We start from the raw sequence: 24,506 nt of genomic DNA on the forward strand, positions 1-24,506 counted from the left end.
GTCAGAATAAACAGCGACTGCATTCCTATGAAACAACCAATTTATTTTTGTAATGGAGATGTAATTTATTATCTGAGACATAAGCAACTAACCAAATCCTCGAAACTGAGCCCTAACTGAGAAGCTGCCAGTTGCGTAGCTATTCAAGAGTTTCCCAATATTTTTATGGAACATAAATGTTCACAAGAGCCCCCCCCCTGGTCCCTATTCTGAGCCAGATGAATCTAATCTATAACACCCAATCCTATGTCACTAAGATACATCTCACTATTACAATCCAACCTACATCTTGGTCATCTTAGTGGTCTCTTTCCTTCTGGTTTACCCACCAATATCCTATATTCATTCCTCTTCTCCACCCATTCGTGCTACATGCCCTGCCCATGTCATCCTCCTTGACTTGATCATTCTAATTATACTTGGAGAAGAGTAAAAGTTATGAAGCTCCTCATCATGCAGTTCTCTCTCTCTCACTTCGGTTCCAGTACTCTTCCCAGAACCTTGTTCTCATACACCCTCAGAAAGATATAAGTTAATAATTAAATTATCTCGTGTTTAATTAATTAAGCATCATTCACACACCACAAAGGCTTACGAAGGGGTGAAATATATTTTCATCTCTCTTAAAACGGAATTCTTAAAGATTACTTATATCTTAGTACTCTTACCAGAAGAATTAACGAATGAAGTCTAGCAACACCGGAAAAGGGCGATAATTTTCATCCACCGCCCCCAAGAAAATATAGTGCCTCTCACTTCTCCCACGATTTTTCCTTTTCACCTTCTCCTCTACTAGTCCCCCCCTCTCTCTCACCCTTCATGCTTGTCGATCAATATAAGTGACAGTTTTTTGAAAGTGAATATTAAATGCTGAATGATTATCACAACGCCGTATATTGGTCTCGTCTCATCAAAATTTCATTCATCTCTAATTTAAAAATTAAAGGTTCCTTCTTTCGAAAACAGTCGGGCAGTCACACACTGACCTCCTGGGCGGTATGTTGTATGAAAATATTAAGAAGAAAGCATTCTTACGGGATGTTGCACCGTGTAGATGTGGTATTAACTGACGTTTCGGAGGAACCTATCGCCTCCATCTTCAGGTTAGAAGGAAAAATAAGAAAATCCGCAAGCTCTCGCAGTCTCTTCGCTTGCGGATTTTCTTATTTTTGCTTCTACCCTGAAGAGGGAGGTGATACGTTCCTCCAAAACGTCAGTTAATACCACATCTACACGGTGCCACATCCCAGAAGACTGCTTTCTTCACAGCTACCGCCGTGAAAACCTCAAATCTTATATAGAAAATATTAACATTAAAAACTGCACAGAAATGATACATTCAGTTAGCTAGTTCCGCAAATTATTGGGTAGCGGTGTCTCTAAAACGGGTCTTTCCTTGCTCGGTATAACCGATACAAAACAATTCTGTGCTGCATAATTGCTGCCCTTTGCTTCACAACTTTGAAATATTTTTGGGTTCAAGTATATCACAACAAGTCTATAAAATAGTTATTATAAGATTCTGACGATGGTGTATAATACACAGAGATATTGGGTTTTCGGCCTTTAACCATCGTCCTGGTTTGAAGATAACTAAGAAAAATACGACGTTTCGGAAACTGGATCTGTTTCCGTCCTCAGGTGAGGAAAACACCTATTCTGTTGGGTCCGTTAGAACAGAATAGGTGTTTTCCTCACCTGAGGACGCAAACAGATCAAGTTCCTGAAACGTCGTGTTTTTCTTAGTGATCTTAAAACCAGGACGATGGATAAAGTCCGAAAACCCAATATCTCTGTAAGTCTATAGAACAACGATAATAAATTTATGCATCTCTCTTAGTGTTTTGGTCGACAATGAAGTCACATGAAATGTGATTCAAAATATGTAACGGGATAAGTCATGAGCTGAACAAGTTGACTTAAGCGATAACGCATATGCTTTGTACTCGGGAGGTGCTCGGTTCGAAATCTGGCCAGGTCACCAACTTTTCTGACTCAGGGTTTTGTTGTATTTCGTTGCATCCACTGAGGCAAATGTCATGATCCTTGCAATATATATGTCACTCTCATCCAGCCATTCCGCACTCTACAGATACTGGATAAACCGCAAACGCAAATAAATAATACTGTCACGTATTTAGGGGGTGTGTGTGACTTATAGACGGGTTTTCGACTGGTGACCCGATTTATTGCACAGTTATACACTCAACTAGTCATTACACATCACAAACCACACTAACTCTTCTCTTTTCTAACATCTGCGACTGCCGACTCTGAAGACTCATTCAATTCTATCTCTCAGAGTCAGAGGTTCTTTACGTCTGGCGGTTTGTCGCCAATCAGTTCGTCTTGGCGATAATCATTACGACCAGCAATTCTTTTCTTCAACTGAACACTTGTGGTCATAGCCCTTATATAACACTCTCTCTGACGACAGGATTGGTCTGTCGTTTAAAATTACTGCCGGTCCTCGCCAGTGCAGTAATTCTCAGGTACGTGTCCTGCGGAACTCATGATCATATTTTACTGTATGAGACTCCAGACTCCCCTAACCTTGAGGGCCAAGTCCACGTGTTTATACACCCCAGGAACAAGGTGGCCAGGTTATACCCCCAGACACTGCGTTCCCTTTTCGTTGCTTCCTACGATTCGCAGGGCTACAGTGGAGGAGCTGCGTGAGATCCTCATTATCTAGCTTCGGGACGTCCCCCACAGAAAACACGTTTTCCAACAATACCCCTATTGTGTGTTTACCGATCCGTTGCTTAGAAATGGGTTCTTCTATTGTTGCATGCATGTTCATTTCGGAAGGAATATGTCGCCTAGCAATGAAGTGTTCCATCTTTGAGGCGTCATGTCACAATATGATACCAGTTCTGTAGAAGTAGAATTATCTGGCTCGATCAGTTGCGTGAACACTGTTAAAACACGACAAAGCACAGCACATATCGGAATTTCGTGTATGATAAATTCGTGGAACGAAATATGAAAGCAATTCGTAGCTTTAATATTAACTCGATGCGGAATTCAAGCAATGGCATTTCTCTCGGCGCGCGACTGCAGACACCGCTGCCTCGTAACGGGAAAGTGGACACGAAACTCGCAGGAAAACAGAATTTAATTTATTAGACTGCGCGCCAAGTAACATGAACAGAATCGGACGTCACAGGAGAGTGTTTAGCGGTCATGGTTTTTATTTATGTTCTAATATCAGCGCAGAACCAATTATAGCAACACTGTACGATCTAATTTATTTATTTTACAATAGAAGACAGGCTTATGATAGCATAGTGCTTATGTGACGGTGCATTTTAATAAAGGCCGAACCAATTTACGTTATTTTTAGCAAACACTGAACAAACAACATGGCTCTAAAGCAGTGTTTCTCAACCAGTGATGGGCGCCCCACCCTAGGACTTGGCGGTTCACTGGCTGAGAAGTGAGGTCTCAAGGAATAATTAATTCTGTCACGTGGTAGCGTAGTTGGTCACCTGCTGTATGAATCTCAGATGATTTCCATAAATTAATGGGCGTGAGTTCAAATCCATTTCAGGTTTGATACATGTTCAGATTTGATTTGTTTCATTCACTCGTGGAGCTAAGCTCTCTTGAGAAACCATAAATTGTGCAGCTACTCAAGAATTCCCCAGAGTTTTATGAAACTCGAAGGTTCATTACTGTGCTCACAATGCCCCTGCATCGGTCCCTATCCTGAGCCAGATCGATCTAGTCCATACCATCCCATCATATCTCTCTAAGATCCATTTTAATATTGTCCATTCTCCTACGTCTTAGTTTTCCCAGTAGTCTCTTTCCTTCTGGCTTTCGTATCAATATCCCATATGCATTCCTCTTCTCCTCCATTCGTGCTATATACCCTGCTCATCTTATCCTCCTTGACCTAATCATTCTAATTACACTTGGAGAAGAGTAAAAGTTATGAAGCTCCTCATTATGCATTTGATTTACGCACTCTGTCATACTGACAGATCTGTCAAGGATTTCCTCCCACTGCGAATAAGTATCAGGTAAACCTAACAAGCGCTCGTAATCACACAAGGCCAGTAGCTACGCTACACCTACACATTGATGATATCCATACGTTTGTATTTGATCACTAATTTACGAGTAGCAGGGTATGTCTGGTTGGCGCCTATAATTTTCAATGGTATCTGATGACTGCATTCGCAATTCGATGTGGTATGCTTCAACTGTGACCCTCGTGTCGAGTGTTACAATCAGCAGGAAATAATATTCCACACACACAAACACATACACTGCCTACACATAGAACTGTCCCGTGTTTGGATTGCTAACTGGATTTGTTGGAAACTTCACTCGTAACTAAACAAATAACCACGACAGTCTCACTGAGTTACACATTCCAAAGATCACTGTAACTAAAGTACACAGAAAGTCCTCTTAGTTTTCAATAGCCGTTACTTTGTAGCAGCTCTTAACACCGGAGGCTCCACTTTATTGTCGCTTCCCAAGCTGTCCCCCTCCTCAGCTACCAGCTTATCACTCCACCCAACTGCAGCTCTCAACTGACGAACTACCAGTCGCCGTTATACAGCCCCGGCACTGACCGCACAGAAAACGTCTCTTCTATTATTGCGTGTTCTATCGTTGGCTGGCAAAGGCTGCTGTACTGTCGCCTGTTTATATAGCTGATGCTAGGGAATGGGTATATATAAACAGAATAGACATACTAACATCTAACAATGAATTAATTATATATTGAGTTGGGGATCTAACACCTGTGGCTTGTAGTCAGGTAGTTCTCTGACATTACGGATAAATATGCTACCCATCTTTTGAATGCGGAACAGTAAGGCAAGCAAGTAACCAACATGAAGCCGAGAGACAGCAGATAATCTTTGCTTACACTTTGATTTTTTCTTGTTTGGCTTACTTCTCTACCTTGATGCAGGAGATATTTCCTTCCCCTCCTTTAATATTTCCTTTTTGTATATTTTTTTCATTGCTAGTGGGGTGGGACTAAGTCTCTTGTACTGCGGCCATTTCTGGCCTATTGTACCAACTCCAGATGATAGGTGAGGGTGATTGTGGAGCAATTGGTGGAATGAAGATTGGCAGGGGAAACCGAAGTACTCGGAGAAAACCTGCCCCAGTGCCACTTTGTCCACCACAAATCCCACTTGACCAGGGCGGGGATTGAAGCCGGGCCGTCGCGGTGGGAAGCCAGCGACTAACCGCTAGAGTTATGGCGCGGCTTTTTCTATGTTAGTTTCTACTCATCATCAGTAATCTGTCAGACGACAGGTCCACAGTCTCTTCCAAAACAATTCCTCCACTTCATGCGATCTAGAGCTTTCTCCTTCAAATGACAGTATCCTCTTCTGTCCCCAAGGTCATCCAGCATCTTCTTACGTCTTCTTGTCACTTCTATCCGCCCCTCTATCTTTCCTTCAATAACTTCTTTTAGAGGGCAGTTTCTGTGTAAAACATGACCAATCCAATTAGCCTTCTACTGTAACTGAAATAAAGATTTTATTAAGAGATCAAATGCTGGATCATTTCGTGCTCCACCCTGTTTCTCAAATCCTATACCGTAACAGTTTAAATGCACATCGTAGAAAGAGTATGCTTTTGGGGTGTAACGCCTAACACCCTTGTAGAAGTCCACAAACTCTCAGAGGGACGTTCTGTTTCCACCTTCATGGTCGAAGACATCCTAAGCAACACAGCAACAACCAGCAAACAGAAAGGCTACTGTGCTGAATACACTTGTTACTTGCTTCTTTATGTCAAAGTTCTGAGAATCCCGAATCCAATATAATATGCATGAGTATTTTTATTTTATGTCTAGAATTCTGTGTAATGAGATGGAAACACTTAGGCAGCAAACTTCAGCCCTCATTAAACACAGCTTATTAAACATTACTGAATATACGAGGATGTACAAGTCTGTGAATAAGAATTCTAATTGCGCTCAAAGAGATGTGAATATTTCTAAAGCCATTTAACAAATGTACGAGAGAAGAACTTATGCATTTAATTTTCAAGCATATAAAGACACATTTCTTTTCAAAGTGTAGCTGTTAACTAAATTATTTTGAACAAGATATGTACCTTCAAAATGTCTCCATCATGAAATATATTACAGACAAATATGAGAAATTTTTCTTATGTTTCCCATTTTATATTAAAGACTTCTCCATCAATTATGAGAATTTTTACTTTTAAATCAAGGGATTTGATATTTTTATTGGTGTTCTATATCATCCAACTGGGGGAAAATATCATTCAATATGACCACCGAAGCAAACAGTTCCAAAGGAATACTTGAGCTTATGTACTAAACATGACATGAAAATTAGGAATATTTCTGAAGTCCACACGTGTTAATTTCTTGTTACTATGTGATATAATTTCTAAATCATTATATTTCGATTTTTTAAAACATGAAGGTATATTTTGCCATGAAGAAGTTTATTTTATTCCTATTGTGGTGATAAAAATGAAATGAAGAAATTTCACATAAAAATGTGATGCTTAAATTCAGTATTTCTAGCTGTGATGCGGTCTTCAATATTACACAATATTATTATAATTCAATTTTATCATATTCACAGTATTATGCAACTGCCAAAGAACGTAACTGTGTTACATCCTGTAGTAAACAGTAACATGAAATTGGATTTGGAACTGATGATTCGTACCAGAATGCACAGAGTTTGCATATATGTTGTTTGAAACGTTTTGCAAAAACTAAAATATCGTATTTAACGAGAACCATGAGGTTATTATCTTCACTAAATAACCAACAGTAATGCGAAATTTTCCTTCTTTGAATAAACGAAATGTTATGCTAACCTATACTGATTTCCGTAAGAAAGTACATTCCTATGATATGGATCTGCATGAATGACGAGCTGAACCGACAGGTGTTTGTAAGATTCCTTATACATGATTTAATAAAGAAAAAACCTGTCCATTATTCATTATGTTAATCAAACACAAAGACATTCATTTTAAATCTTTCACTGAATAAATACAATGCTCTTCTAATACATAATTACTTCCCTACTGAAGTATATTTAAATGACGTTAATTCTTTTGATAAATTAAATTACCTTGCAACAATTTAGAAGTGTCTAATACGAAGTTTTATTAAAATCGGTTCGACGGCTCTCCTACTGCAAAACGTTGACGGACAGACGGACACAGCCTTACCATTCCTATTATTATTATGGCTCTATAACCCTTTGTTGGGCTTTGGCAACTTTTTTCAGTTTCTTGGTCGTATACGCAGTCGGTAGGACTCCTCGGACGGGGGATCAGCCCGTCGCAAAGCCTGTATCTACACACAGAACATGAACACAGAATAAACGCACAAAATACAATCAAAATTTGAATTGGATTCGAACCCACGATCCAAGCGAACTAAGAGAGGTCATGCCTTAGACCGTGAGACCATTGTGATCGACTCCTTCCCTACAAGCCCTCAGTACACCTCGTGAAAAGATCGAATATTCACCATGAGAACGAGAACACAAACGGAAAGAGAGAAATGGACAATTCATTCAAACACGAAGTTGTGTCTATGTGCTTTGAAACACCGTTTATTGTCCTGTTCTTGCTTTCCTTTTGTCCTCTTGTTCTTGCTCTAGACACGTGTTTCATCCATCAATTTTGTCTCTATACAGCAGACACACCACAACCAATTCGATTGGGCAGATGACCTGTAATTGATATCAGATTCGTCCTTGGGATGGAAACCCCATTATCAGACAATAGTGAGCAAAGCAAGTAGAGATCCAACTTGCGAGCCCTATGGGACTCCACTGCCAGAGACCACAATGGAGCCCGTCTCTTCACTAATCATCTCTTCTAGAGAAATCTTCGTCAGTGACGGATCGCGGAGACTGATCAGGTCTCAGGGCTGGCGAGAATTAAATCATATCATATTATGTAACGACCCCAAAATAGAGATAATTAACATCAATAATTTTTAGTATAAAGTAAAGGTAAAAAGATAAAGCTGTCCCAGTAACCGGCCGGGGAGGCCCATAGGGTTGTGAGACGTCGAGGCTCTCACATTTTCTAGACAATCGGCTCACATATGGCTGTGAGGTTGTCAGCCTTATGCGGCGGCGCCTTTTACCCTTATGAAGGGGGAAATAAAGCATCATTCTTAACCTTGCAATTAGATAGAAGTTGATCGCCAGCTTCGAGCCCAAACCGCTTTGACCCCACGGAAAGAGACTTTAGTATGCACTACATCTGAAAGATGTTTTCAGTATCAAGATTAAATAATGTCTGACGATGACTGAAGGACTGGAAAGAGTTTGGTAGAAAACGGTCAAGGGCTAACCTATTTATCCCGGTATTTGACTGGAGGAACTAAGTGAAAATATGATAAACCCCAACTGAGATATTCGGCATAACGAAGGATGTACGTAACAGGTACCTTATACATGAACTGTTCGATTTTCAGTACGTGTAGATTTCTGCACGCCACCATTACCCCAGTGGAAGTTCGAATTTCAGCGTGTATAGCCGTTCCTATGCAATGATCGTGAGATGAGCGGTTCTACCAGACCCGTTTCTAGGCAAGGGCTCAGTAAACACGTTCCCACTGAAACGGTTACGCATAAAAAAATCGAAGTATTGTTGGAAACGGGGTGTTTCTGCATGGTCCGTGCGGAAATATTATAAGCAATTCTACACAGGAGGGTGTGAAGGAAATAATTAGTTGCAGGAGTGCTCAGCTGAAAGTCCGGCTGTGAAAATAGGAGTTTATGTGCGATATTTGGATGTGTGTAATTCAGTGATCTTGGATCTTAGAGAGATAGGATGGGATGGTATGGATTGGATTGATCTGGCTCATAATATGGACTAGTGGAGGGCTCTCGTGAACACGGTGATGAACCTTCACGTTCCATAAAATGCGGGGAAATTCTTAAGTAGATGCAGAATTGGCGGCTCATCAACAAGGGCTCAGCTCCATGAGTAAGTAAGTAATTCAGTGAACCTGTTATAGTTCCTTACACTTCATAACTATAAGTAACTGTAACATTATCGATATTTCCATAAATTGAAGTTCACCAAAGCACACGGTGTAATGATCTGTCTCTTACTAGACATTTCCTGGTAACGGCTCTAACAATGGTTATTCCGCTGCCTCAGGCTCAAGTCCTCTCTTCGCAGACACCCGTACAGAACCCACTCGCAACTGACTAATCTCCGAACCTCCTGGTTATAGCATCTCGGCAAGGACCACACAGAAAACACCGTTCGTCTATTGTTTCGGGCGTATATGTTGCGGGTATGGACTAGAAACGGTGGCTTAGCAACGGGTTTATACGTTGCAATATTCTCCCTGTAGCGTGTCTTCTTTATCAGCTCCTCTGTTATGTGCACTTCAGGGGATAGGGGACCATCCAGTAATGGAGAAAGGAAATATTTGGAATTGAGGTTCTCTCAGCGGTGACTTTGCAGAGTAAGATGTTCTGGATTGTAATGCAGTGCAGTTCGACAGTAGTACACTGATATTTCGGAGGAATATATTGCTTTCTTCTTCAGTATCGAGGATTAAGTCAAGCCAGAGACATTATCACCTGCTTATTGCTTAGTTTACTGTCTGACCACGAAGACTGAGTGGTATATTCCACCGAAACATTGATGGACTTCTGCTGGCCCTCAGGAAATCAGAACTCAGGGGGTCTCTTCTTCGTGTACGGACATGTATACTGTCGCCATATACTTGTACGTAGTTAAGTAAATAAGTAAGTCACAAATGGATATAGAACTCAAACAAATAAGAGTACTGATTTGGAAAATGCTTTTATTTCAAACATAATCTCCCTGTACACTGAGGCACTTGTCCCATCTTTTCACAAGCCCCTGAAAACCAGCAGCATAAAATTCTTTGGGCTGCTGTCGGAACCAGGCGTGTTCACACGGCATGGCCTACCTCATAATGCATGACAGGTTAGGTTTTCACAAAGTCTGTGCATGACGGGTGCCGCGCATGTTGACCCCACAACACAAAATGCAAAGAATGGGTCTGGCATTACAGCATCTCTATCGCTAACACGATGAAGGACACGATATGCTAGCCCGAATTGTAACAGATGATGAGTCTTGGGTTCACAATTACCAGCCCAAGACAAAGCGTGCGTCAATGCAGTGGAAACTTCCTGCGTCGCCTGCCAAAAGAAAATTTAAGGTGACACCATCCTCCAGGATGTCTTCTGGGATCACGGAGGTATACTGCTCACCGGATTCCGGTCTCAAGGCGACGCAGGATGTTTCCACTGCATTGATGCATGCTTTGTCTCGGGCTGGTAATGGTGAACCCAAGACTCATCATCTGTTACAATTCGGGCTAGCATATCGTGTCCTTCATCGTGGTAGCGATTGAGATGCTGTAATGCCAAATCCATTCTTTGCACTGTGTGTTGTGGGGTCAGCATGCGCGGGGCCCATCGTGCACAGACTTTGTGAAAACCTAACCTGTCATGCATTATGAGGTAGGCCATGCCGTGTGAACACGCCTGGTTCCGACAGCAGCCCAAAGAATTTTATGCTGCTGGTTTTCAGGGGCTTGTGAAATGATGGGACAAGTGCCTCAATGTACAGGGAGATTATGTTGAGAAATAAAAGCATTTTTCAAATCAGTACTCTTATTTGTTTAAGTTCTATATCCATTTGTAACTTACTTATTGACTTACCCTCGTATCTTATATTAACGAGACGTTAGTAAATTGTGTCCTTATGAACACGCTGTAAATAGAAAAAGTGTGCATCAGTGCTCAGACATGCAGACGTAAGAAACAACTTATGCACTCAGTAATTTTTGTAGCTTGTAAAATGAAACTTGATAACTGAGCCTTAGGTTATATAACTAATAAAATTGCTTTTTGCAATTGGCCCTCTGCACTTATCACATGTCTTTCATAAATTTATTAGCAGACGCGTTACGGCTTGTCGCCATCTTTATTGCTTCTTTGACCTTACTTTATATAACCGCTGACACTTCTATGGTTTTCAATATCATGTACCGATCGGTTTTTTATTTTGGTTCCTTATTTAGTGAAATTTCGAAAAATTTGTAGTTCTGAGTGGTATTTTGTTCATTAATAATTATTATATACTTATTAATTTAATATAGCTATACGAAACGAGCGGATCTGCATAATTATCAAGGAAATTTAACCGATGACTAGACTGGATTTGTCCAGCCTTGATGAGATACAAGTTTTGGAATATATATCATATTAATAACTCATTTAACATATTGTCGTCTGAGTACTGGAGAGTTATAGCTCCACTTTTGGGCGAAAATGAGACAGAGACCTCTGATGTCCACCCAACAAATCGGCTTTGCGTTCCGGAACAGAGATTTGTACCGCTGAGATCCGCCACTGCAATCCAGTCTTCGCCAGACCAAAGAAGTGGAGTGTAGGGGCCGCTCACAGCACTCGGCAGCCACAATTCTGCAATGTCTCCCCCTCAAGCATCAGTCGATAATTTGCTATGTAACACCCCCTCGGTTGAGATATAACAGACTGCTCACAATTACTAAATATGTTGTGTACGTGTAAAGCCTTTCTTTCATCCATTTCCTTCCCCTTCTGTTACTCTTTAATAATTTATACCCTTCTTCAGATCTTTATTTATCCGTCTCCTCATGTTTCGTGTTGTATTACTTCTTTCTTTCCTTTTTCAAATTTTGTTTCTATCTTCAGTTCTCTTTTAGTTGTCTTTATGTCTATGCACTCCTCCTTCTTTAGCTGTTTGGTTCCTTGCCATGCACTTTTTCTTCATTAATTACTTTTCCAAGCTCCATTTTTTTTTTCAGTTTTTACTTTCATAGTTCTCATCAATCTTTTATTTTCTTTCCTCCTATTTTTTCTCTCGTGATTTTCCTTCTTTCTACTTATCATTTTTTCTATTTTATTTCTGTATTTGCTTTATGTGTTTTCATTTCTTCTGTACTTCTTTCTCTCGTCCTTTCCCTCTTCATTACACTTATTATTTCGCTTCCTGTACCTTTTTCATGCAAAAAGCCTTCATGAGTCGCAGAGAGTCTGAACTTGGTAAGAAGATATGCATTTCGATAACCCGATAAACGGGTTACTAGATAAATGCCTGTATCGACAGTGTGGCCATAAATTAACTGATCCTATTCTGCAAGAAATCCTCGGCGGGTCACACGCAACTCACACATTACGAAGTATCTGTTATATTTTTGCATATGTTTGTATCACACAGTTCTAATGGGTCCCTCGACAAAGTCAGGCACTAACACAATTAACAGACACCGTCAATAATTCACTGCTGGGAATATCCCAGAGGACCAACATATTCCAATGTGACTGATTGCCCTATCGCTTTAAGTGAAATGCTCGGTATATACTATCAATACATTACCTCTGTTTCAGAAAGGGCTTAACGTGGCTCTATATTTCTACGTGCTTCGCTAGCTCACAGTGCTGTCTTCATCAGATAACTAAGCTCTTTTAAGACACACTGCTTAAAACAATCCAGTCTCTCGCGGTTATATGTTTAGTGACATTTTAATTTTTGGTTTCAAAATGTTTGGTAGGCTGTCTCCATTTACAAGGAAAAAGCGTACATTCTGTGAGATGGAACCTCTCATTCGGGGATAGAGACAGCTTCCGAAACGTCGTACATATTTTTTAGATAATGGACACTCTTCTGCCTCTATAACAAAATATCACAGTAATGGTTGTACCTTTAACAATCAGACGTCTCTTATGTTTTCATAAAGGCTTCTTCAACAAAATTTTGTATTAACTTAATATCAACGTCATTTCAAGGCCATAACAGTCTCCTATATTTCGCTCTCTTAGGAATCTAGCTGTTAGTATAGAGCTGCTCGTTGTATTCGTACTTCTCTCTGCTTTATATTCCAGAGGTGACTCTTTCAAATCTCGCCGCAGAGACAGGCTACCTGTGCCGAGACAGGCTATCTATGCAGAGACAGGCTATCTCTGCAGAGACAGGGTATCTGTGCCGAGACAGGCTATCTGTGCAGAGACAGGCTATCTGTGCAGAGACAGGCTATCTGTGCAGAGACAGGCTATCTGTGCCCAGACAGGCTATCTGTGCCCAGACAGGCTATCTGTGCCGAGACAGGCTATCTGTGCTGAGACAGGCTATCTGTGCCGAGACAGAATCAGAAACTAGGCAACGGCAACTTATTTTTGTATGTTTTCTAATTCACTGCGCACTCGTTAGTCATTCTCTTAACCGACCATAAATATACAAATAAATCTAAATGAAACCCAAATACACTCCGGAGATTTTTCTTCTCAGACACACAAAATTTCGGTTCGATTTGAGGTTCCAACAGCTGTGACTATACGAAACGTCCAGATATTCTGAGATATAAAGCCGGATAACCCGTTTGCAGTGAACCGACGTTTCGAAAGAACATATCGAATGAAACTTTCGTGGTCGAAGATTACGGCAAGCAAGAAACCAGCATGAGCAGGCAGCAAAAAGTTTGAAAATGGAGAAGATATACTTGTTCGAAACATCCATACGTTTTCACTGGACTTTTTGGCATTATGTCCTAGACGACATAACTCTTCCTACATAATTTATGAATCAATCTCGAATTTGGTGGGATCAGCCAATATAAAACAACTAGTATTCACAATGTACTCTCGTGTTTTATATATACAATTTTCATTATATTGTGACATGTTGCGCAAAGCCGAGCCCCCCCCCCCACACCAGCAGTGACGCGGCGGGNATCCTGTAATTCAAAATTGTTTAATGTGAGTATACTTGTACAGAAATTTTACATATAGACATCTGTAAAATAAATTAATGTGAACAGACGAATAAATGAGACGGGGAAAATTATTTGCCTAATGACCGGTCATGTTATTTATGTCTAGCAGCTCAGATGTTTGTGGTAGGTAAAGTAAACTGTCGCTATGGAAACGACTGACGCGTTGCCACTTCAAATTCCCGATTGGCATAGTTACATATTACATTCAGCTAAATTACAGTTCGTATATGCTCGTGTGTTTAACTACGTATAAAATATTTTAATGCATCTCGATTTTGAATCCAACAACTGCTTCAAGTGAACCGGCTCCTCTTATACTGAAGTCAAAACTTGCAATGGAAATTATAAAATATAAAACAATTCCGTCCAGTGTGACTGGTGACGCGGAATGTCTTGAATTATTTATAAATATACGACGTACATGACGTATGTACACTATACACTAAAAGGAGTATCTTAAATATTGATATGTAATTCGTGTTTCATTAATTAAAAAAAATTAGAGAGAAGTAACCGGTTACTTCATTGGAAACAGAAAAAGGGTTGTAAAATTTGAGATTTTCACGGCTGTGAATATGAAGAAAGCAGTCTTCTGGGATGTGGCGCCGTGTATATATTGTGTTAACCGACGTTTCAGAGGAACGTATTGCCTCCATCTTGAGGGTAGAAGACATGAAGAAATCCGCGAGCGAACTGGCGTGAGCAGACGCAACAGACTGTCTTCTACCCTGAAGATGGAGGCGATACGTTCCTCCGAAACGTCTGTTAACACAATGTCTACACGGCGCCACATCCCAGAAGACTGTTTTCTTCAGAATAAGCTTTGTATGTAATATTTGCAATTTGTCACATTAAATCTAAAGCCAAAGTTCTGAAGTTAAGGCTCTTTCTTTGTAGTTCTGAGGTCCGTGTTTTAAATCTGGGTCCGGCTACCATCATTACTGCTCGGAATTCCTGTGGCTGTCCCGACAATATACAAGAGCCTGATCTGACTTCATCCACCTCAAATTCTCAAAACATATCTCAGAAACATCGTCTCCCATTTCGGTAGACAAAATTAGACAAGATCCTGATCCAATGTGATCCATTTCCAATCTCACAATGTATCTCCCTACCCACTCCTATCTGGTTATCTTTCCCCAATATGGATCGGATCTTGATCCAATTTGATCCATCTTCAATCTTCACTATATATCTCTGTAACAGTCTCCCCTGTCTCTATGTCTTTTCTGCAATTAGACAAGGTTCTGATCAAATTTCGGCCATCTGCAATCCTCACAATATATCTCCGTTAACACCCACTCCCATTCAGCTTTCTGTGCAATTAGACAAGACCAAGAATTACTTTCATTCACCTCCAATCCTCAACGATCTGTACCCGTAACACCCTTCTTCATTCTAAATCTCCTCTCTCTATATTTCCCCAAAATGGCGTTCTTCCAAGAGATCCCGCTTGACGAAGCTGTACGCGTTTCATTGCATACGTCATCCTAACATTCCCAGACCATTCCAAAAAGAACATAAAAGGAAATAAATTGTATCTAGCAATCCGATGCCTGGGAAATTTAATACAAAGGCAATAATTTGAGAAGCCAATCTGAGGTTTCTGATGCGGCAGGTTCTCCACTGGGTGAGAAGCCGGTTGCATGTCTTGAGGAAATTCAACAACTGGTTCTCTATAAGGAAAATAAGAGGCGACCGCACAATACTACGAAAAAAAGAAAAATAAAGGGGCAATAAAACGAACTCTGAAAGAAAACTCTTAATGGTGTTCAGATAGAATTGTGTGGGACAATGGTAACACGTGTTTCCGTTTGAAAAATAACAGAATAACAGGACGACTCAAGTTGTTGAAGCGCGTTTCTTGGTATCAGGAGAAGAGGTTAACACTTCGAGAACAAAAGAGTACTTAAGATATTACTGCATATGAGACTAGAGATTCTTATAGTGATCTTCTGGGCTGTAACACACAGGCGCAGATAAACGTCAAGGAGGAGTCAAGGAGTGCAGGATCGAGGTGAGTGCAATGAACATGCGGTGACGTTGCTAGGAAGGCGATCACGCAAAGTGATCAGCTCTGGATACCGCATTCTACAGAACAGGATGTTCCGACGTTAACGTGCTGGACACATACTCGTAAGTGCTAAGCTGGAAGCAGCCTAATCTAACAGAGGATCTCTGTGATTGTCTTCAGTAACGCCAGGAAAATTCCCTGAAAGTATGTCGATTATGCCACGTATGCTCATTTCAGAATATTTTCCGAATTCATAATTCATCTTCCAACCTAAAATTCGACGCTCTACAATATGCGATACTCACAGGGTTGTAAAATAAGTCTCGTCTACAAAGTGCATTGAATGTTTATGGATCCTTCACTCATAATTTAGTCTATAAAACATATCAAGGCACTGCGGCGAGTTCGCCTCCTTCTCCATAAGCTATGTCCCCAAGAATTACTGAACGGATTTCGACCACATTTGGTATATAGGGTCTATAATAAAGTGTTGATTCCAGTTGATCGAATAAAACTCCTAATTTATGTGAATATGAAATCGAATTTTAATAATTTTATGGCGAAAATTTCATTTTAGGAAATGACACTCAAAATACACAAGATGTGTGTTTCTACATGATTAATATTTTCAATATTACATTAAATGGTTTCGTGAAATTAATATACAGGATTATTCTAAAAGAAATAGGCAGTTTAAATTACTCGTGTTCGTGAAACTTACACGCGCAGCCCAAAAAAGTCGACAAAACATGCAAGTTTAGAACTTCAAGTTCCACAAAAGATTGTGTGGAATATCTTGCCTAAACGTTTACGAATGTTACCTTACCAGCTGCAATTATTGCGAACCTCACTGAAAACGACAAAAACCTCCGTCACTCATTCTGTACGGACATGCAGCAACGGAAGGAAGTAATGATTTCTTTAACCGGCAGTTTTCGGTGACGAATCAACGTTCCACATTAGCGGTACGGTGAACAAACACAACGTTCGCATACGGGGAACTGAAAACCCGAGAGCTGTAGTAGATCATGTCAGGGATTCACCTAAAGTGAATGTTTTTTGTGCTGTATCCTGTAAAAAAAGTGTACCCATGTAAACTTCAGGGCGTACTGTTCAAACCATGTAAGTATCTCGGCCATGCTATTAAAACTCTTCTTTCTGTAAAACTTTGACAGTGTCCATTTCTTTTAGGATAACCCTGTATAATGGAGTGAACGAACAAATAATTTACAGCTTCTGCAATGTATAACAGCAGCAGCATAAGTATCTATACAGAGGCTTGTATCTGCAATAAATAAACATTTACATATATGAAATATGCAACATCACAAGAAAATCTGACAAATGTATACTCCATGAGAGTACACGCTACTTGAGATGTATGGCGCAGAGAAGAGGCTGTAGGAATAAGATTGGTGGAAGAGGGTGGGTAGACTCATGCACTGTGGTTATCCTACTCCGGCTGTACCGCTGATGGTGAGACGTGGGGCGGAAATTGGGTTCTCTCGCGACGAAATAGAATGATGGCAAAAGAGGGGAAGAGATAACGCGTCTCAGCGGGGCAGGAATGGCCAGAGGGTGTAGGGGAGGGGCAATTACGAGCCCAAAACAAAATCTCCAAGTTTCCCTACACAGGGGATTTGAATCTGATTTCGAAATAAAGAGAATAGAAATAGAAGCCGAAGTCTGGCCCTCAATGCCTTCAGAACTGATCGAAATCTCAGGAAGACAGAGCTGTTAGTCGTGAAATGAAGAGTGATTTCCTTCACTAAGCGAATCTGTGAAACAGGAAGTGTACACTCTGAGGTTATTTAACGAGAGGCAAGCTACCGTATATACTGATACATCATACCCCTGGGCACTATGAAAGTTCACATGTAAACGATTAACAATATGGATCCACGGACTACATAATGATGCAGCTTAACACTAACTTTGAAACTAAGCACACACAATTTTAATAACTTCTAATAATTATTTACCGAATCACCGCTTAGCAACGGGTCTATACGCACGATTGAATTTTATTTTGAAACAAATAATGCCGACAAATTTTAAAGAAAATCAATTCTATGATTTTTTCTTTTAAGTGTAACAGTTAGTACGGTGAATAGTACCATATAATTGCATTTAATAATGTTACCATCAAAGCCCAATCTGATACACGAGCAATCCACTGTCCTTTAATTCAGATTTGAATTATAAGGACTCAGAAAACGGTGATATTAATACTTACGGAGATGAAAATATCACTTAAGTTTTATAAATGTATTTACCTTTTATTTTCTAACTTTAGCGGAAGCGTAAAATTAATTTTATGTTTTTAATTTTCAAGCATTTCTAAACAAATGGTTATTTATGTTATGTCCATGTGTTTGAGTGTTCATTCTTCTATTTCATAAAACCCTTTTGTCTGCTTCTGACGTATTCATTTTATATATTATAAATGATTAAAAGCCACAGAGGATTTTGAGTGCAATGTACGAACACATATTTATGCTGCAGTAAATGACTTCTATACAGCTTTCGTGGATTTTGCTTCTATGGACGCGGCACTGTCTCAGCGTTGCTATGATCGTCAGTGAGGCGTGAAGCAAGCTGCGAAGTTGTGCCATCTATTGATCGGTACATGCAGTGGTGTGACTTCATATGTCCCAAATGTGAAGTTACGGATTCCTGCCACAATATAACGCTGAGGGGGCTCGGTCTTGGTCACTGAGGGAGCGCAAGAGGGGAGGTAACAAATTCCAATTTATCTGCTGGACTGAAGTTAGCGTCACTGACCTGGATACAGTTCTTCAGTTTGGCAGTGTTTCGTGTAGATAATGTTACTGGCTTCACGATTGATAGCTCTCGCTTGACCAATTCCCGATCTTCCGGCTCTATACTGTGCGTTAAAAAAAAAAAGAATCCATATTCCTTACCGCCAAAAATTTTAAAAACTCAACACATGTAACTGTGCAGACAATTTAAATACAGGAAACTAGAAGCAAAGTAAATAACTATGTAAATAACCGTCTCCTTGAAGAATGATCCTCCTCGGAGAGTTGAGAGATATTCATGAAAGATATGAGGCTGTCACAACAGTGGTTATGAAGTATTCTACGAGGGAGTGTCGGTAAATAGTTTACGAACGTATGTAAAACAGCTGTAGCGGACATAATAGATTTTCTATGTGTATCACTAGGAAGCAGCACAGTCCAGCTTCATGATAGTCTAGGTAGCAGACGCGCATGAGCATCTTCAGAGTTTGGTTTCAGCAGTCAAAATGGCGAACGTGCTTGAGGGTATACTACTGAAGAGAAGCGTTCTCTTGTGGTTTTGTGGTCAAAAGGATTCAATGCAAAGTATATTCATAAAGATATGTTTCCTGCTTAAGGTAGGAAGTGTTTGTCGCGTAAAGCGGTTCAGAACTTGGTCGAGAAATTTTCTCAAGGACGTTTGAAAGTCGAAGATGATGCCCGACCTTGTGCGGAAGTGGCTGATGCAACAGTGAAAAGACTTCTGCGGGACCATTGCGAGAAATTGATATCTTGTATAAGTGAACTCTGTGTATCAATACACAAAATATTCGAAGCATAAATTACATCTATAATGTACAGCGTTTTATGATATTATGGCGGATAGACCCGTTGCTGCCAATCAGTGGCCGCGTGGTCTAAGGCATGTACTGTTTTCCCCCGCTCGAATACTGGTATCGTGGGTCCGAATCCCACTAAATGCATAGCTGTCTGTGTGTTTATTTTGTTGTGTTGTTCTGTGTGTAGGTAGCGGCCGTGCGATGGCTTGATCCCCGTCTAAGGAGACCTACATTCTCTGTATATGATCAAGAAACTGAAAAGGCGGCCAAGGTCCAACCAAGGGCTGTGGAGTTATGGACAGACAGACAGACAGAGAGACAGGTAGATAGGTAGATAGATAGAAAGATATAAAGACCCGTTATTAAGCGGTAACTCCGTAAACAGGGGGTCATTACTATGTTACGCCCGCAACATACATGCACGCTAGCTGGTTTCTTGCTTGACTTATTCTCTGACCCTGAAGATGGAGGCGACATATTCCTCCGAAAAGTTGGCTGACTGTCAACGGACTACATGACGTTATGTCCAAAGAGAAGACAGAAATCTTCATAACCACCAATGTGAGAACCTCAAATCCTACAAGAAACGAAAGCCGAAAGGAGAGACAGGGGAAAAAATAACGAAAGAGAAAACACGAAGGTAAATAAGATATTAATGACCTGAAATAAGAGACAGAGAAAGAATGACGGAAGAATTAATGAGCTTTATTATAAAAAAAAAAGGAGTAAGAAAGGAAGAAACTGGAAATAAACATGCAGAATATCCACTGAAAATGCAGGAAACAAAGAATTCCTGTACTAACAAATTTGTGCAGGTAATCTGAAAATAAGCTGCGTTATTTCAGAGCTTTAACCTCGCCCAGGATAATGTATCAAGCAGTTCACCCGCCACGGGTGTCAGTGGGATTACAAGTGCCCTGGCGGGCGTGAGATAACACAGCGGGAGGACTTTTCTATGGCCGCAGTTACGACAGTGTATTACTGAGTAAAGCAGGTCAAGTATGGCTGTCCTCGTCCAATTAGCCACGTCACACACCTACGTAATAGTAACAGATACAAAACTTCCTGTACCTTCGACTACCGCCAATGGTCTAGGCTCCATTTATGTATCACTAGAGAGGGAAGCCGCTTGCAAATGACGTTGGTAGTCAACGTTTAAAAAAAATGTGAAAACACGAAGACGTGTATGAGGAACTGTACATAGATAATAACTAACATATGAAAACTTGGTTATTTAATTACATCCGTTAAAAATGATAATTTTAGGTGCTGGAATTTGACTCACTGCTCCTACACTCCATTACCCTGCTTACATTACTGTTCCTAGGGTATAAACTGTCCACGCGCCTAATTAATTAAGCATCACCCCATGAAGATGTATGGGAAATTGGACGTATAGTTCCACTATTCTTTAACCTGATAATGGCTGATTTATCGCGGGGAAAGTGGCAAGGGCACCAGCAGTCTAGGAGATCGAGCAAGCCTCAGACACAGTGTGCAGGCTGTGGAGTAGAAATCTGTGGCTTTTGCCGGGAAACGAACTCCCATCATCCAGGTCATACTCCGTCGCTATACCGACTGAGCTATCCCGGCTCCCCAAACTGTTTATACAGTACAGAACTCATCTATTTTACATTATTATTTTAATCATAAATATCCTATTGTTAACTCTTCTCACTAGCTGCTTATTTCTTGATTGGCTTAATCTTCTACCCAGAAGATGAAAGCGAAATATTGCTCCAAAAGTTTCGTTGACTTTCAACTGACTAGACGGAGTCATATCCCAGAAGAGAGAACTCTTCGTAAATGCCGCTGTGAGGACCTCAAATCCTAGATTGTAATGTGTTGAAACAAAACACCCCAATATTCAGCTTCATGATACTAACGAGAAGGCCGTCTTCTGGTATGTGGCGCCGTGTAGATCTTGTGTGTACAGACGTTTCGGAGGAACATATCGCATCCATCTTCAAGGTAGAAAAATCCGCGACCTGCAGTTTGCAGCCACGTGTTCACGCTCGTTCCTCGCTCGAGGATTTTTCTACCCTGAAGATGGATGCAATACGTTCCTCCGAAACATAGGTTCACATAAGATATACATGGCGCCACATCCAAGTAGACGACATCCTTCATAATCACCGGGGTGAAACCTCAAATCTTCATGATACTCAGTTTTCGTGTTTCTACCTATGGACAGAACGTAAGTCAGTAGGACAGAATGTAAGTCACTAGGACAGAATGTAAGTCAGTCGGACAGAACGTAAGTCAGTAGGACAGAATGTAAGTCACTAGGACAGAATGTAAGTCAGTCGGACAGAAATGGGGAAGATGGTGGGCATATATTTACAATTTCAGGTTACGAATGTGCCATTCTAACGTGTATATTATTTCTCTCTGCAGGACAAGCACTGCCCTACACATCGTGCTAATGTAACCACTGAAACATCTTTAGTCTGTACCTCATGTTGATATAACACAGTGGCTCGTGTTGTTTGCATTTGCCCCACTGAAGCAGGTCGGTAATCATCCACAAAAGATCACATCCGAGGTATGAATCAAGAGGATACACGAGGCATAAACCGAACGGGTTATCGTGAAGTCCAGCGCCTGTAGTTAGCGCTAGCAAAGTCCTTGAACTGAATCAAGATCCTACCCTCTTGACACAGATATTTCAAGGGTTTTGTTGGAATCCTGCAGGAAGAACAGGCTGCCAGTAACGCTGTACATGCTACCAACGATAAATCGTCTAAGTTTAAAACCCTCCTCCATTTCCTGTACTTTTTGGCATTATACGACTAGAAATAAAACCATACCAATCTTTTGAAATATTAAGCTGAATATATAAAAATTACAGTTTATTGTTTTGTGTGTTATTTTATGACGATATCAGCTAGAATATATAGCCTCGAATGCTAGGATGATTGATGAAAGATTGGCCGGTAACGATTTGGAAGGATGAACTTATGACCTAAGCCAGGTAATATTCCGGCACTCTCCTGGGGGGACTGAGGAAATACCGTAAAAATCCTCAGCCAGAATAGTCGGACTCTCTCGAGAGAATGGAACCGAGTATCTCTTAAATACGAACCTAAGACATTATGATCAGATCAGCCAGTTTGATTATGAGTTACGTATAGTGTATTGTAGGCCTGATGTGAAAAAAATATATAATTTATGTGTTCTGTAGTTACAGTGAGCCTGTTAGAATTACTGTGTTAAAATCCGTTGTGAGGATACGACTAGTGAGGACTGAGAAGATTTAGCGTATGCTAGTGATTTGCGTGGAAATCATCTATAGCGCTGTAATTACTAGTATTTGTCACTGGTGTGTGTAAGTGATCAAGAAATTCATTCGCCGAACTAAAACCCCGTCTATATTCACACCCCTAAATACGTCACAATATTATAACATTAACGACTGTAAGATATTTTTGGAGAATTTTGTTTTTTTTTATAGTGTTTTCCGTTGAATTTCAACAATCTTTATCCTAGTCAACAAAAACTAGAATCCACTGCCAATAAGGCATGGGAAAGCTTTAATGAATATCATTTAAAAATCTCAAAATTGGACTTTCCAGTACGCAGTTTCAATCTTGATAAGAATGGGTAATGTGTTTACAAAAATAAAAGCCAGGCTTTTCCAAAGAGGGGTTATTACGAGCCGACAGTGTAGGTGGGCTGATACAGCATCCTTGTTAAAGTCCTTAAGGAAATTCAGGAGATACACAACGTTTCAGGAAGCTTTCATATTGCTGAAGTGCCTCTGGAGAGTACAAATGAATACGCAGCCCTCTGAGTAATATTTTAGAGAGACGAAAGAAGATTTTGTACTGTGCAAATATTACAGAAAGTTTCTTCTGTCTATTTATATGAAAATAAAAAGAACCGTTTTTTTAAGTTTAGAGAATTATTATACAAGGTCATACATAACAATTCTTTTCAGGTGATATATTTGTAAGTGTGTCTATAAATTCCTTGTAAAATTTTAAATTAATTTGTGTTTATATTTGGCAAAGAAACAAAACATATTTGAACAGGACTGAGTCCTTTTAATTCATTCATCTGCTTACTCCGCCTGAAAGTAACTCAATTTCAGAGGAACTGAAAAGAAAATTTAGTACGACAAAAATAATCATAAGGCTACAATACGATCACATATCTAAATAGCATTTCCTTTTCTGCATGGAGTGTCCTACGAAAAGTCTGCAAATTTGAAGACGTTTCTAATCGGATAGTTTTCAGCGAAATATATTGTATATTAATTGGTCCGATTTTCAGCGGTTCTAATGATATGGTCGTAACTGAGGAAACTCAAAAGAAAACTGGTCATTGAGTAAAACAATTTTATTTGATCACGTATATAAATCTATATCTGTAGCCTTTGAGGAATGTGTATCGGGAAAGTTCATATAAGAATTCTATATATGACGTCATCAACGAAACAGATGGTGTTTTCTGTGGGATCTGTGCAAAGTGCTTATAGAAGTGAATGCATTGACAGAATTACACCCGTGTGGAGGCGGGGTCGAATACCTCCACTGTGACCTTGTGAGTCGTAGGAGGCGACGAAAATGGAAGTCTCAAATCTGAGACCGTAAAATATGGTCACGAATCCCAAGGGACTCGGATCCGAAAAAGACTGCGCTGGCAAAGACCAGCAGCATATACAAAATACAGGCCCATCCTCTCATCAGAGAGGTCGTCCCACGAAAACAAGACCGTAACTATCAAACAGCAATAAATATTTCGTCATGGGCCCAAGATGGGGTTCGACACCAAGACTTACTGACTGACTGACTGACTGTTAGTCGCAATGTGATATTGACTTTGACTTTTGACAGAATTAGTTTAAGGGCAGTTACGAGTCAGTCGTAAACTGTAGGAGTGAGTGCAGAAGAATTTTTAGTTCAGAGGTTACAGAATAACTGAAGACAGAATAGCAAGAAGACTTCAAAATGATTTTAAGTGCTGGTTTCTGAGTTGAAATCCGCTGCAAGGATTAATAAAGACTCGTAATCCTAGTGCGTGTGCAACGGTGATTGGACAGCGTGTAAATCAGCGATAGCGCTGTACTTAAATCTGATTAAAATAACTTGTAATCAAGGCGCTAATAAATC

At 40.2% G+C, this 24,506-nt stretch overlaps 1 protein-coding gene across 5 annotated transcripts in view; it reads right to left on the reverse strand.

Annotated features, from left to right (window-relative positions):
* LOC111862499 (metabotropic glutamate receptor 2) overlaps nucleotides 1-24,506 on the reverse strand; it is a 1,033,882-nt gene that overhangs the window by 132,179 nt on the left and 877,197 nt on the right. The gene's annotated exons all lie outside the window — the stretch shown is intronic.

This window comes from Cryptotermes secundus, unplaced genomic scaffold (genome assembly GCF_002891405.2).
Source record: "Cryptotermes secundus unplaced genomic scaffold, Csec_1.0 scaffold882, whole genome shotgun sequence".
NCBI lineage: Eukaryota > Metazoa > Arthropoda > Insecta > Blattodea > Kalotermitidae > Cryptotermes > Cryptotermes secundus.